This window comes from Adelges cooleyi, unplaced genomic scaffold (assembly GCF_023614345.1).
Source record: "Adelges cooleyi isolate 19-005CV unplaced genomic scaffold, UGA_ACOO_1.1 ACOO_flye_CR_arks_rails_tigmint_CR_PRNA_574, whole genome shotgun sequence".
NCBI classification, from domain to species: domain Eukaryota; kingdom Metazoa; phylum Arthropoda; class Insecta; order Hemiptera; family Adelgidae; genus Adelges; species Adelges cooleyi.
In genome coordinates this window covers 14,351,102-14,369,429 of record NW_026096268.1, presented here as the reverse complement: position 1 = coordinate 14,369,429, position 18,328 = coordinate 14,351,102, and the positions used below count along the sequence as shown (strand labels likewise).

General features: G+C 30.2%; 1 protein-coding gene and 1 non-coding gene across 2 annotated transcripts in view; one reads left to right on the top strand and one right to left on the bottom strand.

Moving 5' to 3' along the window:
- Window positions 1-18,328, bottom strand: part of LOC126842884 (dopamine receptor 1-like) — a 137,336-nt gene that overhangs the window by 106,332 nt on the left and 12,676 nt on the right. The gene's annotated exons all lie outside the window — the stretch shown is intronic.
- Trnag-gcc (transfer RNA glycine (anticodon GCC)) lies at window positions 9,507-9,577 on the top strand. The gene has a single exon. It is a non-coding gene; the product is annotated as a tRNA-Gly (tRNA).

The window sequence follows — 18,328 nt, the reverse complement described above, 5'->3', positions numbered from 1 at the left end:
TGGGTTTTCACGCTTAGCAACGACACAAACATAGTTATGTTTTCTTCACATTTTTCGAGTTATAGTGAAAAATATTTTAGATTAATGTACATTTTTATATTATTAATATTCAGACGATATTATTGAAATTGTATTTATTTGGTTAAAATATTTTATTTCCCGCTAAAATACATGGCACGATAATTTTATCAATATACGTAATCTAGATAAATGTTATTAGAATTATATATTATTGCTATAAAATACATCTGTATTTTATGTAATAATACTATATGTCAAAAAAAAAAAAAATCAGAGAGAGAAAAACAACATAATACAATAATTATTAACTACGTTTTATAATATGAGCTGTGTGTAATCGCGTGGTATAGAGTCACCGGAATGAACTCGATTATAAAAATAATAATAATTAAACGAGTGGCCGAAGTGAAATATGCAATTATAACGAAAAAATTAATCTTTTCAACATAGTATAATTATCCACGAGTCGCTTAACGGGCATGTTTTAATATTATAACTAGTGGAGAAAACAGCGTAGACCGAGCAAAATAACGGCGGAAGCAGAGGTGCAATATTTTCTTCTTTGGAACAACTGGCGACTCCCTTAAGTCGAAATCTGACCTCCTACCGGAATTCCTCGACTCCAAACGACTGTGCCAAGACGGCGGCGGCGGCGGCTGTTATTAATTACTGCCCGTGTTGGGCGACAATTAATCAATATGTATACACAGTGCAATTCCGAAATTAATCCGAGTCGATTAATTTGAATTCTCATCACCTACACCTCTATCCTTGTAGGCGTTTTTTTTTTTTTCGGAACCTATTATTATTTTTCCACTGATTTACCAGCCGAGTCTACTCTACACTATAGCACTACTACATAACAAGATATCTTACCCACCTAATACCCTATAACCTATATAATATGCCGTATTGTCGAAAACCGCACGCCCGGAGTTAATTAATCAAATCGAGGGGCGATCGGATTTAAGAAAAAGAACCGCGCCTCCCCTCCGTTCTCTTTTAATTTCGACACCTCTTGTTAAAGGCTTCGAGCTAACGCCGTCGGGGCGCCACGCTCGTTTTTTCTTTCTCTTTTCCGGATTATCGCTTTTTTTTTTATTAAAATACAATATTATTATAATGTATTATTATTTTCCGACTTGGACGAATCCGCGTGTATAAAGTTGCCAGCCAGTCGACGATGACGGCCGTTGAAATAATATACCATACGCCCGGGAAAACCCCGGGGAATCCCCGTCGTCGGGACACGATTAACAACGACGCTTATCGTCCCGCGCCGCCGTTGAGACGGTTTATACAAGAAAAATATATAATATAAGACCACCTGTTACAAAAGTTGGATGGGCACTCTTCTCTCTGTCTCGGGTCTGTGTGTGTGTGTGTGTGTGTATTTTTTTTCACTTCGTCAAATCTGTTGACGTGAAAACGATTTATAATAAAAAAATATATCCTGGTAATAATACCAAGGGATTCCGGCGATATTTATCGGTATCCCCACTCCGGTATAATATTATAAATTTATACATTTCTTTATAATACAATGTAATACACCAATTACCGTGATTAGTAATATGTTTTCGGGATGGATCGTAGAGTAAATATATATATATATATATATACACACTGCACCTCGCCTTTTCGCTTGCTTCATAATACTTTATTTAGATACAAAATCTCTCTTTTTGCCTTACGTCGTTCAATGGCCGAGTCTGGTGTGGTTCGATCCCAGGCCGTGAATCTAAACTTTTTGCACTTTTTGTCGACCGGTTATTCTCGAATTGTAAACTAAAATTATCTCTTATCAATTGATGCGAGTCATTGATTGTCATGGCGTTTATTTAGGCAGATAGCTACATCGAGGAAATACCAAAAAAAAAAAAAATCCATCGTTCAATGTTTTTCCATGTAGCGGGGAAAATTTGTCTTTTATAATTAGTTCTCGCCAAATTACATAATTGGATAGAGGTATTCCCTACACGCCCACTACAGGCTGTAGCTTATATAAATTAAATGCCCGAACTAGCTCCGTAGTAAAAACAGTAGTAAAAACAAAACTAGATCCTCGGTGATAGCTGTTGTTGATTTGTAATAAAAAAGTAAAAAGAATATTAATTAGTCTAAAAGGAACGTTTCAGCAATTTAACACCTGCATTTTTAATAGCCAAATAAAAAAACAATCTTGTAAACTTTCCATCTCTTTGACTTCCAAAGAATAATCACAAAGTATTTTCTTTTAATTAAAAATCCAAATTACGATTTGCATTAAAACGAACGTTGAACTCTTTTAATTAATATTTTCTTTTAATATTTTATGCGATGTAAGTATAAAATATTACTCAACAATATTGTATGGACTTTATTCAGAAAAATGTTGATGTATCGCTAAAAAAAAAAAGTCGTCTCAAAGTATCTTTTTGACAACAATATGTGAAAATTATTATCTCGAAGGGCTAAAGATAGAAAAGTTAATACATTTTACGAGTTAACCAGACCGATTAGCAAATACTACACATTCATTTCCTGCTAATATATACAGCGTATACGTTATCTTTCCACATGCTTTGCCTTAAATAATTACCAAGGCAAATGTCTGAAAGTTTTAGACTTTCCCTCTTGTTATTTAAACATTTTCAAGATAAGTTTTCCGAGTATATTTTACAGCCATAACCACTTGTTGTTGCGTGTGTTTAGCGGCAACTTTAAAATTCGATTAAACACAATACATATTGTGTTTAATACCTAATGGAATATTTACTATAATTGATTGTAAAATGTACACATATGCACATTTGCATATGAAACATCTTGTTGACCAATTCAGTTTTATTGTCAAAGGGATGCAAATTTCCCAATTTTAATTTGCGAGTCCAAAATACTACACCCGTCAATAGATACACATTATATGATTATGTTATTTTTAATTAAAAAGGTAATTATTACCTACTACCAAGTTGTATGTTAAACCTAACAAAAGGGCTATGGACCCGATAAAACCAATAATATTATCTAATATATTATAACAAGTCTATTTTTCGTGTTGTATCGCGAAAAAAAATTGGTAAATGTGAGTATACTAAATTTAGATTACCTTGATTACTAAAACACTTGTGTATTGTCGTGTTCATCTAGTAAAAATTGTCTTACCTAAAAAAAAAACAAAAAAAAAAACATTAGTTCGAGTTCTAAGTATAAAATCTTAAATCTAATGCCGTATGAATAACAACACATTTACGAACAGCCACAAAATCTTAATTCAGCCAATTTGCACAACCCAGACAATAGTAAACGCATTTTTTAAGCTTTCCTGAAACGATAACAACTAAAACAAAAGTCAAGGATTTTTTAAATTATTTAATCATTGTTTGTGTTTTCTGCAACATTATCTCTATGCGCGACAACCAGTGTTGCTGTTTTTTTACCTAATTACAGTCGCTGTTGGTTGTTTGTCAACTTTTTCTATTTGATTAAAATCAACACAACCGGAACCAAGAATAATACAAATTGGACTAGATGGTTATTGGATTGGAACAAATAATAATTAAATAATTATATTACTCCAAAACCTTCATGACGTGGACCGTCATTGTGCAATTAAACTGTGCGAGTATTTTGTTTGTAACTGCAACTCAAAGTTTAACGACTATTGAGTAATTTTTAAATAAACAAAATATCTTATCAACTTGTAGTAAATAAAAATGTTATGCAAATTCACATATATCGTTTATTTCCTTCATCTTGTATACCAACTGGGTGGTGAAAGAATATACTATCCTACTTTGCCGATGGTAAGTAAATAAAAACGTTGTACAAAACAATTATTAGGTACTAGTTACATAAACCATTTTTATAAGATTAATTTTACAAAAGAAATATTAGGTACGTTTAATAGCTGGGTTTATGTTAGACTTAATGGGTCAACCTCAATATTATGGCTTGTTTACATGTATTGTTTCTACTCTAGATTATAATACACACATTTTGACAGTTACAATTGACAATTAATAAAATGTTTGCGTACATGGTAACCCACAAATCGTTACCAATTGCCTTTTTTATGGTCGTTATTACCAAATAGGCTTAACATTTAAGTATAATTTTTAGTCTATAGTTTTAGTATTGCTATGGATACTTAATAAGTTTTTAAACTAAACCGATGCACCATGCTTATGAATGTTTACTTTTAGGATTTATTAAGAACAATTTATTTTCTTGGGTCAATTACAATTGTTTACATATTACACCATTTTATTTTTAAACTGAACTTTCTTTTTCTGTATAATATGCAAAATATACTTCCTTAGCTACATTTTGGAGTCATAAATGATTTTCAAAAATACCTAACTTAAATCTATGAAAATACATTAATTGCAATAATAATAATAATACGTTTTCTACTTAATTACCTAACTTTTTCCTACCTACGTCGCCTAATTAGATAATACAATTTAAATGTTCTAGGGCACATACAAATTTAAACCGCGTGCTGCATACATATGTAATGAAAGTGCTGACTACCCAATAGTTTTTAAAGTACATACGTCAAGATTGTCCAAAACCACTACGGCCTTGGTTGGAAATTTCATCATGAACATCCCCTTTGATGATTCCTTAAATGTAATGTAAAATTGACGTTCATCACAACATAATACACACATGTTATACAAGAAGAAATGTGTAAATAAACTTATTTAATACACATTTTTAGATAAATGTAAATATGGCCGTACAGGATAAGATCGGAGGGTGGAAGGACAATGCGTACATTTACGCCCACGATAAGGGATGCTCAATTTTACAACATTTTATGGGAAACACTTGGACTGTGTTTTTACATAGTCTGAACATAAATCCAGTCGGTTGTACGTTACCCATAGTATGTATTATGTGGTTGTTGGTATAATAAAACGTATAAAGGATGATAAACTATGACCAAGGTTAACTGCAACCAGTTTCTTTTACAAATCGATTAAGTTTTAATTTCTTTCTTTTGTAGATTTCCGGGACAATCGGTGTCCACTCATGGGCCAAACATGAGTTCCTATAGTCATTATTCTTTTTAGATCAATATAGTTAAAACGAAATTATTAACGAGTATAGATTGACTCTGAATTCAAAGTTGAAGGCAATAGAAATACAATCAGATAAAGTGATACATTTGCTATTCTTATTAATGAGAAAGTAAAACTAGAGAAAGGGTCATAGTTAGGCAACATAATATGCAAAATGCTTCGTGTATTGCAATGATAAGTACTAGTACTAGTAAAATCCACTTGAAAAATGTGATCTATTATTTTTTCCAGGGAAATTATACATTGAGTGGATTTGATTTGGCGTTGGTTGAACAAATGAACTTCCCTAAACAATTTTTTTATGGTACCTACAAGTTTAAATTGTTCTACACCAACAAAAATAACGACATTGTTGGTTGTTTCGTTGTCGTATCAGACTTAGTAAGACCATGGGAATTTAATAATAACTAAATGAAGATGACAAAAATATTAAATACCAAAAAATAGAAAGTAGAGTGTAGATGCAATTATATTGTACGTTTGTGTTGTATTACTCAATAAATAAAAGCTTACTACAGATTTCAGCAAAAATTATACAATTTTTTACCAGTAGTCTAATATTTAGATCTTAAGTCCGAAACTATGCTAAAAAAAACTTGTATTTATTCTAGGATGAAAGATCCACACAACAGAACTTTATGTTTACAAATTACCATTTGTCATTGTAATTGTTGTATATCATTGTAATTTTTTAATTAGGTTTTGTCAGGAAATGAAATATAAATGACACAAATGGTTTACAATAATTCCTTAACATCTAAATTTAAATACACAAAAAGTATTATTGAATTTATTTGTATTGTTAAAATTTGATTTGCTGTCAAAATATAACCCCACAGCAAAAATATAAGATATGTATGAAAATTTCGTATAATACATTTTATTACACGTTCTACGGTAGGCACATAACAATATTTTGACAGATTCCAGACTTATGAACTAATAATAACGTAAACGGTAAAGCCAGTGACAGATTTGACGATTTTTAATATTAAAAATTACCCCCATTTGACGCGTCTGGGGTCGTCTAATCCATCCGTCTATGCGTAAATTACTTGAACCGCATTAGGTATAACGTTTGCTTAAAATGAAAAATATATAGTAAAATATTATGAAAACGAATTCGGCTAAGTCGAAATGGAATAATATTATATGCTTGATCGCAAGTCACAAACGAATCAGAAAATATGTATTATAATTTTTTACATGCATATACATTTATATATGCGGTTTGTGATTTGTCTCGTGTCAGAACAAAGTGAACGGCTCAGTAAGGAGTAGTGTTTGTAATAAGCAAATGTTGGCCACTCTGTCAAGTCGATGCAATGCCATATTACACCGTATCTCTTTGGTGGAAAATCGCTATCGATACTGATTGTGTTTGTACTTGGAGATTCGACAAGAGGTTAGATTGGACCGAATAGAGCTGCAAAAAGAAAACATTTAATTTGAAATTTCGGATACACATGATGAACATCATTAGTACGCGATAGTGATGTGTCTGTGTCGATGGTTGTAAGTTCAATGCGGTACACAAACCGGCAAATAACACGAAAATAAGCGGATTACATCAACCCGCACAAAGTTTGTAAGGTATTTGTTTAAATCCACGAACAACAGAACTGAAAAACAATAACAGTATGTTCGGTAACGGATTTGATATGTATTACGAGTAGGTAGTAATAAAATTGGCAAAGCATGTTATTTCCAATGAGATTTAACACCGATTGTTCTTTTTTGTTTTTTTTAACTATAACGGATAAGTGCACATATATCAAGGTCTGTAACAATTATAGAGAAACTATGCACTACCGGTGTAGTGAACAGTTGGTTATAGCAGAGGCAAACAAAAATGTCAGTATCGAAGCATACCGTTCGGTTAGTAATATTTTATGAAATTTAAAATGGGAAAGTTCTCATCGGGGTAAACCGATATACAAAAGTTCATTTGCGCATTAAGCTTAAAATCGGTATAAGCTTACCAATTCCAACCTGTTATATATGTTATGGTTATGGTTATGGTAACTTTTAATTTTAATAATTTGAAATCGTTTTACCAAAAGGGTAGGTTGCCGTATGTGTTCGTATTAATTGTTACATTCATAATTATATGCACACGATTCATTAAAAATTAATATTCCAGTTGATATTGCTTGGTTTACCGTTAATGTATGCACAATGTATTATGCAAATGAGAATTATTGCAAACAGTCATATCAATGCTAATTTTCATTCTACGTACATATTAATATTACTTATTACTGTATTGTATATATTATACACAGATATTGCAATAAATAAACGTGAAAATAATTGAGTTTAATACAATATCACCATAACGCCTTTGTAATTATCATTGCAGCGCAGAATTCATACGAAATGATGACATTGTAGTGGTATTGTAAAAAAACAAAACCGTTTGATGAATACAATGTTTGCTTTTATATCATTCGAAAAATGATTGAGTAATTTTTTTAAAAGGTATAAAAGTCATTTGTTACAAAATATGACAATCGTGTGTACTTCCGGTAGTACTTATGCATAATATTATGAATATACGTATCACAGGAATACGACTGTCATTAATAATATTACACAAACATTATTGAAATCTGACTTCCAGAAATATCACAATCAAGGCACTTTAATCTATTTCTATGGTTACAAAATTTGTCGTTCAAATATTTGTACTCAAAACCCGAAATAAAGGCATTTTTTTTCGACTTATTTTTTGTAGATACGAATAGGTATTGAGCGAAAATTATAATTTATACGTTGAATATATAAAATTTATGTAAGTATTATTGAACATTGACAAGTGCCATTTTTGTATGATTACTTTATAAATGATTTTTACGTTTGGTAATATAATATGTTGTATAAGTTAATGTCGCTATTGAAATAATATATAATAATAATATTATATACAATTTAATTATTATATATATATATATATATATATAATAAGTATTAAGTTATACCATTACTACCTATATGTATGGCTAGGAACCTATGGCAGCAACCAATTGGTTTATTTTCCAAATCTCGAGAGGTTTAACAAAATGTAATTTACGGTATAACTCTAGTTGCGTGAAAAAGTAATAATTTAAAATCTTTATTAGGTAGCACCGAAGATAAAATATATATATTTTTTAATTTATTTATACTCATTTCTTATTTATAAAAACCACTAAAAAAAAAACACGGTTTGTATTGCTCTTAACTGTTTTACTCTTTTTAATTATTTTTTGTGTTACATTTTTTTTTTTAAATTCAAGATAGCCATTTTATTAAGAATAATTTACCGAGAATTTAGACTGGTCGATCACCAGTTTCGGATAATTACTTTTTAAGTTATCAAAGGCTAAAATTAAAGACAAGAGGACGTGGAGTGCGGTAAAATGATTTTTATCTGCGCGCATTACTCATTGTAACAGACATTTATTTTTTTTGAGAATATCAATTCAAATATTTAAACTCAGTTATTCTCAGATTGTAATACTTTTGTTACATCGCATGTAAGTACTTCAGATCTATTTTAACAAGACTGCCTGAACGTTTGTCGTTTGTATGCGCTCTTGTTCGCAATTTATTCCTCGTGCAATCACGAGTCCGCCAACACAACTTTGTTTTGAATTGAACATTACATTCTTACATAACGGCTTAATACTAAATAAATGTTTGAAATAATATAACCAGTAACGTTATCAATCCCTGTAATGTACTACCTACTAAAAACAAAATTAACTAGTTACACGGTAATTGGACTTAGTTTGCATTCGTCTTGATTCATAAATAAGTGACATGAACTGAATTAAATTTAAACACAATGATAGGTATCTACTGTAATGATGTTCACTGAGATACCTAAATAAATAATTATACTAAATTTATAATCGACTTGGTGAACTTCAGTACGATTGTAAATCGATAAGAGATGACGTCACTTCAATGTAGACAATTAAAAAAAATATTATGTATATCGGTAAGGTAGGTACCTACCCCACGGCGGCTTTATATTAGTTTATTATAATATTTTGATTTTAATAATACTTTTTCTTGACAATACTTGTCAGTTTTGTGTCGGAGTTAAAAATACACGTCGAGCGTTCCATTGAATCAACTATATTATGTATACTCTATAAGGAGAAATTCAAAAACTCGAAAAAAATCACACCTAAATCGAATATTGAGTTATCTGTAAAAGTGACACTATTACATTTGATTTGATTTTTTTTTTTCACAAAATATGTAATCTGCTATATTATAACTTCTTAGCTCTTATAAATCCTATAAACCTTGGCAACTAGTATATTTTTCTAAGTACATAGTATTATGAATCATAAAATAAATATGAACACATTTTTAAGGAAATGTGCTTAAATGTTAATGAAATGCCTATTCCCGGCACGAGCATCAGTGGTTCAGTGGTAGAATGCTCGCCTGCCACGCGGGCGGCCCGGGTTCGATTCCCGGCTGATGCATAAATTTTTGCTATTATTTAGTTTTAATCCCCTGTTTTGTAATAATAAATTCTATAGCCAGTCAATATATGATGTCGATATATTATTTTATAATACACCAAAATTAAAAACCACAATAGCAATACATATGTTTAAAAAATTAACCCTTAACTGGTCACCTGAGAATAGTTACATAGAGAGTCACGTCGGGTCATAGTGACCCGTAGTTTGAATTTTTTAAGTTCCAGTTTAAATTTATTGATGAAAAATAACTTCACTTCATAAATTCTTTATTTTACGTGTTGTTTATTGAACACAATAATGACACAATTTTAATGTATAAAAATAATAAGTTTACTATTTGTTTAAAATTAACCATTTGATAACTGGATTAAACATTATACTATGAAGTGTAATAATTTATTTATTAAAAAAAAAACCTGTCAAACCAGTTCGAATTGCTCACAAAAATGGATAACATTTTTGAAAACGTTTTTTAAATAACTTTATAATACTATGAAAACGAAAAATATAAAAGCCAATAGGTATTGGAAAATAAAACATAAATTATTAACAAACAAAACAAATGTGTACACACATTATAATTTAATGTTTTACCTAAATTAATAAACAAAACCTAAAATAATAAAAAAGTTTTTCATTTCTGTTAAAATGATTATATTTTTATCAGGAGTATTACATAATAGCTAATAATATCTACTTAAATAATATAAATATTGATTTCGTAAGTGGTAGGTATAAAATAAAAATAAACTATTAGTGGCTGACATGTCCACCCAAGAGGTATGAACAAAGAAATTACCTTGTTAAGCAAACATCAAGGATAAATTGCATTCTGCGAATAATATCACTGATGGATGGATAATATTTAGGAAACCCTCAATTTATTTGGAAGTGGTACTCTATCACTTTGCGCTAAAAGGATTCGTTGCAAATGACACTTTGAATTGTATACCCACCCACTAAAAATTAGACCATCGCAATGCAAACAAAATAAGTTACAAAAAATAATATAACAAGATTGTGAGTTCATAAAAACGTTATAAAAACGATGCAATGTTCAAATAAACTATTATCGCTTGGAAATGAAATTAACAGCATCCACGTTTACAGACTGATGTTTAGCCTTAACGCAAACAATAACCGTTTTGGTGTCTGACGGTTAATTGCTGAACAAATATTCATTGGGTTTTGCATCGTTAGTTTTGTAATATGTGACGTTATTGAATCAAGCCACAAATTAAAACAATGAAAAAAAGAAAATAGTGAAACTTAAGATGTATCAGGTTACCATAGGTCTAAATAATGAAGGGGTAAGTACTGCCCTGCAGAAAAAACCGATTGTTTATCTGGTCGTATAGACCAGATGAATAACCGCTTTATTTTAGTATTTTGATAGTATATATTAAATTGTCCATTTTTTTACCACTATTAATTTTTCTAAATGTCCAACCCCAATAAAATATTTTATTTCGCAGAACACACCTGTCTTACTGTTAGACAATAAATAACATCCCTTGACCTCTATTGTTCAGGTGCACTGGGTGTGCGTGTTGTAACGATCGCTTTATATAAGAATGACTGAATAAAGACGACGGCTGACATTTATGGCTGCGATCGGTAAGTTAATTAATGAAAAAACAATGACTATGTAAATAGACTGAAGTAAACCGTGATTAATCCACGTGAAAAAAAGCCACGAGCTCTGTTTTTGTTGATTAGAAATGTGCAAACTTCGCAAAGGAAAAAAATAATACTTCCAGTTGGCGTTCACGAATAATAATTATTTTATTACAATATTAGATACTCATAAAACATAGTTATTAGGTTTTCAATAGTTTTAATTAAAAGTGCTACACTGTGTTACTCTAAAGTGTAACTGTTGCCGGCTTATATTCACATTTTAATAATGACTTTCCTGGTAACTAGAAAATAGGATAAACAGAAACATACTTATTTGTAATTTGTCGTCTAAATGTAGCAATAAATACACGTAGGTAGCATCGATCAATCGAATACAAATCTGAAATATATCCAAAGCTTACGCGATGTTAAATAAAAAATTTCAATTTCCTTCGTTTTTCTCTTTACACACATTAAAGAAAAAATATATTCCAGTTTTTTGAAGTCAAACTAAACCTTTGAAAAAATGATAAATCGGTTAGCGCTACAATTTAATTTTTAACAAAATGAGTTGTGTAAACGCTGATTTGAAGCGTTAAAAGAATTTATCTGTATCGATTCCTTCGTTGCTGTACAAAATAGTGTATGAGTGGGTAGCATATATTTCAAAGGAACCGGAATTTAAAAAAAAAAAATCAGCTATAGCATTTAATTTTGTTGCAAAAGAAAGAAAATTCGGTTCTCCTACATATTACCTATAATATAATAAACGATAGGAGTATACAATTATGTAACGAAGAACTATTAATCAACCGGACATATTCTTCAATAGGTCCGTTTGGCGTTCTGTTCAAAATTTTACCACAGAACTAATCGATGACCTTTTTCATTGATAATAGCATTTTTTCCACACCTAAGTCTGAGTCGAACGGTTGTGATATATTAGAAATGGCATCCTCAATACACTCGGCTGTAAATGAAATAAGTCCAGTTGCTGTACTAATAATTATAAATATAATTCTATTATATAAGATTTTTGGAGTCGTATATTAATAACATGCCCTATATGTGATAATTTTCCATATCGGACACGCGTTACCTATAAAATAATAATTATTTTATATTATATTGTACATCGTAAATTTGAATAAAGACAATATAAACTTTATTAGGCTATAAAAGTAAGAATAATACATACAAAATATGTGTAGGCACTACCTTGATAAGAATGAAGTATCAATTCAAACAATACTTATGGCCTGTTTTTATTTTAGACAAATATTTGCAAACGGAATGAATTTAAATCTATTTATTTATTATTCAAGTTGGTGCTACAATTGAATGATTTAAATCAAACATATATTGAGTTTTATATCATACACTAATACAGAAGCCCTTTCAGACACTAGTAGGACCGGTTAAGGATTGAAAGAGATTTGTTGTCCTTTGGATAAAATACAAACGTTCAGATGAAAAATAAGTATAATATTAAGTTAACATTTTTCGAGATTAAAAATATTGAAAATATCTAGATCTAAAATCTCAAAAAGTTTTAAAAGCGTAACAGACTAAACAATTTTTTTTAAAAACACTGTTAGATAGTTTGTTTTATAATTAATTTTATATACGCTGCGACTTAAGTAACATTATAAGCGAACGGCTAATTGAGTTTTCAATCAGTTTTCGGTTAATTATTTTCATGTTCAAAATTAAACATGCGCAGAAAATTAAAATTTCCAAATTGATTCTGTATTATTAATAATAATAATTCTTTATTTACGGAGGTAAATCTCCATTTTACATAATATAATTATTAAATAACAGATTTATGGGTATAATTGTATTTTGGTTTTACAAAATTTATAGATTGACAAACAAATAATTACAATATATTAATAATAATATAATAAGAAATAAGTATTATAATTTAATTATTTTCAAGATTAATTTAAATTGCTCCAGATTTTAAGATTAAAAATATCAATATTTAAGCTATTTCCCATTGACATAAAATATTAGCGAGAGAATTATTGATGATAATGTTATTAGTGTTTTCTGCATAGAATGTATCTTTCACTCTAGTATTAACTGAGTGTACTTTAAATTTAATTTTATTATGAAGATCTGGACAGTCCAAATTATTATTAGGTCATTAAGAATAAAGTCACTCACATATTATCGTCTACCAAAAATCGTAACACCGCTTTATTCCAAATAACGCCGTAGGTATGGCATAACTTGGTAGTTTTTTTGGCCATTTTCGGTATACCTATTGAAACACCGAGGCCACAACAATATATCGGCTAGTCAAACCGGTAAATTATCGTGAAACTTTCGGCATTGCTTTTATTGTCTATATTTTTTTTTCCGTGATAACAAAAAAAAACCAATGACAAAAGTACATTAGACGACAACGGTAAAGCAAACGTGATATTGCGTACACCGAAAGTTTGAAATATACTCACTTTTCAAAAAAAGGATTCGACCGCCCTTATTTCTGGCGGATAAAATACATTTTTTAACTAAGACGATATACTGTAAAATCGTACAATTCATAATTTTGTTAGATAACGACCCGAAATAACAAAAACCATAATATCAGTTCGCCCGCGAGACGCTTAGCCGAGTTAGAACAACAAAATACAATATAACCATAATAATAATATAGTATTTTTTTAAATTAAAAAAAAATACCCACTCAGTTTGCAGTCATTTAATAAGCACAATTTTAGCAATTCCAGTACAGAATATTTATAAATATATTAAACTACTAAACCAGAGGGAAGAGGAGGGATGAATCTTGTTTTGAATCAAGAATAAATAAAAACATTCTTTTAACAATCATTTTTTTTTTTTTTTTAATTATTCGAATATTAAAGATGGTCAGTTTGTATTTTTTCATTTTTTCAAATCTTAAGAAAAAGTAATTAAATACTTTAGTAGGTATTTTTCACAATGTTCGGCGTTATAAAACTGACATTAAGGTAATACTGTAATAACTAAAAAAAAATTATATTAATTGAGTTGTGTCCCCGAACAGTTATTATGACAACACTGATGATAAAAAATATATATTTATAGCGATAATAATTATTATTTTATTATTTGATATTATAAATTTTACACATTCTTAAAAATAGTGATGAATACATTTTTCTATGAAACAGTTTTATCTTAAATATTAGTAATTTATTACAAATAAGTTAGTTTAAAAACATTTTAATTACTATTTAAATACTCCTTTTTGATTATGTTTAAAACGTATTTAGAATAGCTAAAAATTCTCTTTTAATAATATAAATATTTATTATTGTTTATATTCAAATACTTTCTAAAACTGTTTTTTGATCTTTGTGGATGATTTCTTCGGTATAACAACCGAAACTAAATTATCAGATTGATATCTTCATTTAATTTAGTAAGTGTTATCTATTTATTTTGGCATTTTTAAAACGGTTAAGTAATTACCACAATTAATTTACAGTTTAATAGTTTAACATGTTATTGCAGTAAATAAATACTGATACCTAGATGAAGTAACTCAGCCATTTCTGTATAAATTATTTGTTAAAAAAATCAAATCCCGCTCGTGTACATTCAAACGATCTTCAGAGAATATTTTTAATTAATTATGGCGGTTAAAATGTTTTTTTTTTTAAAGATCCGTTCATTAATTACAGCCATTTAAAAATTTAAGACGAGAGAAACGCGCCGCGCCGCAATGCATTACAGTAAATTCACATTTAACAGCGCAGTGCCATCGGCCATTATGGTTCGCGTTCCGTTCATTAAATAGCCGTACTTAGTGTAATATAAATTAAAAAATTAAAAAGTTCAAAACGATTTCAGAAGTATGCCGTTCTCGCCCACGCACAATTATTTTTTAATAGTCAAAACTATTTTTTTTTTAAACGGGTGCACCGTATTGGTACCCACTATTCCTGAAGATTTTTCAATGCTGTCACGGTGTGCAAACGAATTGTACATCTTAAGGTACGACATTTGTTCGGTGTCGATCACTGCAATCACCATACGGGCATGATTGAATGCTTCGACAGATTTCCGGTTGCAGGAAACATCATTTTCGCCAAAAATTTGCAATCTTCAATATTGTCGTAAGTGCTTTCTGCGCTCTCTCACATTTTACTAGAAATCGTTATTCACAATTTGAATACTTCTGTTTTTTTTTTACACTTCGACAATTTGCATTATGAAAAAGCGAATAATGTATTTCACTGGCACAAAGTAATGCACGAATAAAGAACAGAATAGCTACTGGTCCTCGACGCATTAACGCGGGCTAATATATTTGTTAATACATTTTACATCGACCTAGTGTTACTAATTACCGTTTGTGGTCTCATTTAACACCATTAACTTACCATACTAATTGATTAACACGGTTAGGGGATAATATATATAAAAAAAAAAAAACACCAAGTCTTTGTAATTTTTGTAGTTTTATACGGACTACGAATGTCCTTAGCGTGTTCATTATTTTTGTACTATCAATTTTTTAGAAACATTCTTAAAAACTTGAAGAATACTGACAAAAAAATATGTTTTTGGCAAATTGTATTATTTTCCACATTTTTAAAACAATAAAAACACAAAAAGTTTTGTGTTGTGTATCGATTTCAAAGAGATTATCCAATTTAATTGTTAGCTCTCAATGTGCCAATGACATATAAATGTTTGTTGGTTTATTGTACACGTGTTTGTGAGAAAAAACCGGTTTAATAATTAAAAATTCATCATTATAAGTCTAGATAAAAAAAAACCTCATTTACCCTGTAAGCTGCTTTAAATTAAAACGACTTACTTCTTATTAACTACTTCGTAGTAGTTTTTAATTTCCCCTAATCAACTTTATCTATTGTTGGGCCTCATCGCACAGAAATGCCAAATCCAATTCGTTTTCCAAAGTCTTTCTACATCTTTCTTACCCGTTTTACTATTTTATTTTGCTATATTTTCTCATATGTCGACATTATTCATGTATTTCATTTTTTGGGTATTTATTATTTTTAAAGTAGTTGAATTTTAATAATTGTATGAACTATTATACTGTATAAATTGTTAAGTTTTTGTTTGAGAAATTTCATTAAATGTTTAGAAATATTTTAGGTGGAGGTATTAATTAAAATAATCCGAGATGATATTATTTAAATTTTAGATTTTAATCTGAAAATCGAATGGATGAAGGTAAAAAATGTACGGTATTTAATAGGGGAATTCTCAGTAGCGAATATTGTTATGGTATTAGGTTGGTCTTTACATATTACCAGCTCAAAATAGTTTTCCCGAACAAGTTTAACCCGTGAAACATGATTCCCGAATTTCCTAATCATTTAAAAAATATGCTCAACGCCGTCGCTATCGAATAATTTACAAAGTACCTTCAGTCCCTCTTGGAATATTCGTCGTTCACCTTCTAGGAATTATTATCCGGCAAGTAGGTACTGAGTAGCTGTGCAATTTCGAAGTGGGCACTTTGGTAAACTCATAACGTCGTGCAAGATAAACGTTGATAGTAACGAACGATGACACCAAAAATAGACCGTCCTACCACGGCCCAAAAGGCACACGTGACACATCATCACCGTATAACGGTCTACGAGGGTAAGTAGAAAATGTCTGTGGCACATTTCGACCGCAGCCACACTCCTGTAGTAGCTATCATTTATTTTCATTCAAGTAATTTGTGACACTTTCAATTATTGAAATTTCAAGTTGACCCAATTCCGTTATAGCTACACACAAATCCAAATGATGTAATGTACACAAGCGTAACAGAATATTAATCATAATATATTTAACAGCGCGTGTGAGTGTGTGTGTGTATTATAAATAAGATTTAATAAATAATATTATGTTGGTTTTATTTTTAATGTAATTGAAATTGACTCCAACACCGTTGCAATACACGACGGGCAAGACAAGTAAAAACGCTTTAGCCGACCGCGTTTTGCTATTAGTTTAAGACTAACTTGACGGTGTTCGAATTGATAATAGGTTACTTAACATATATTGTTCATTGGACTACGATTACAAAATATAGTTTATACCCGGTAAGTTTATCAAACTTACCGTTAAACATAATAATTGTGTTAGGGCCATGCTCGAGGAAATACTTTACATATTATTATTATTATTATCTTATCTGTTCCTAATATTAAAGAGCACAAAGTGTAAGCCGTTTGTCTACACTCTGTCCAACGAGAGAACAGGCCTGCGCAGAAACCAAAACGCATTGCTCTCGTATGCGCCTGCGCAGACAAAAGTAAACAGGAGCTACGCGTTTTTGTTTCTGCGCAGGTCCGTACTCTCGTGGGACAGACTATATCGCAGCCCGATTGAAACATTATTATTATTTCGTGTACCAACTACCATATATTGTTTAGAGTTTATTTTTTGATAAGCTCTACTTCGCTGAAAGCATTTCTTCGGTACATTATATTATTTTCTTATTTGTAACTACAAATAAGAAAATAATATAATGTATCGAAGAAATGCTTTCAGCGAAGTTAATGCTTAGTTTTACACGTCGAATCGAAGACTATTTAAATGAAATAATTAAACTTTGAGCATTACATGATAATCAATATTTTGAATAGGAAACAAGCAACAGACAGTCTGCGTACAAGGCGTTGAAGCGTCGACGTATCTATATTTGTATTTATATATTTCGTATGAAATATTATAAATTATTCTCTTGCCAGTGGATAATATCATACAATATCGCCACCTTCGGTGTAGTATTCTTCTCGTTTGTACGCATTTTGAATAAATATAAAACAAAACAAAAAAAGGTTGCCGCCGCCTCGTTACGCTTGCAATATAATCTATAGACGGACGAACAGCCTGGGGTCGGTCTCTGGTAGTATTTACCTCTATTTATTTCACTGTGAAAATGGTATTTCAATTTACCGCCCTATAATTACACCATCGGACGACGGACGTTTTATTCCGTTAACCCCGATCCGTTAATTTGTCAACGGACGTCCGCTTTTCCAATATCCTGGTTTTGCACAGCAGTGCAAATCATATTTTTGGAAATTTAATAAAGTACCTAATGTTAAAAACATAAAAAATTCAACGCGGACGATCGCCAAGAATTTCGCTTTT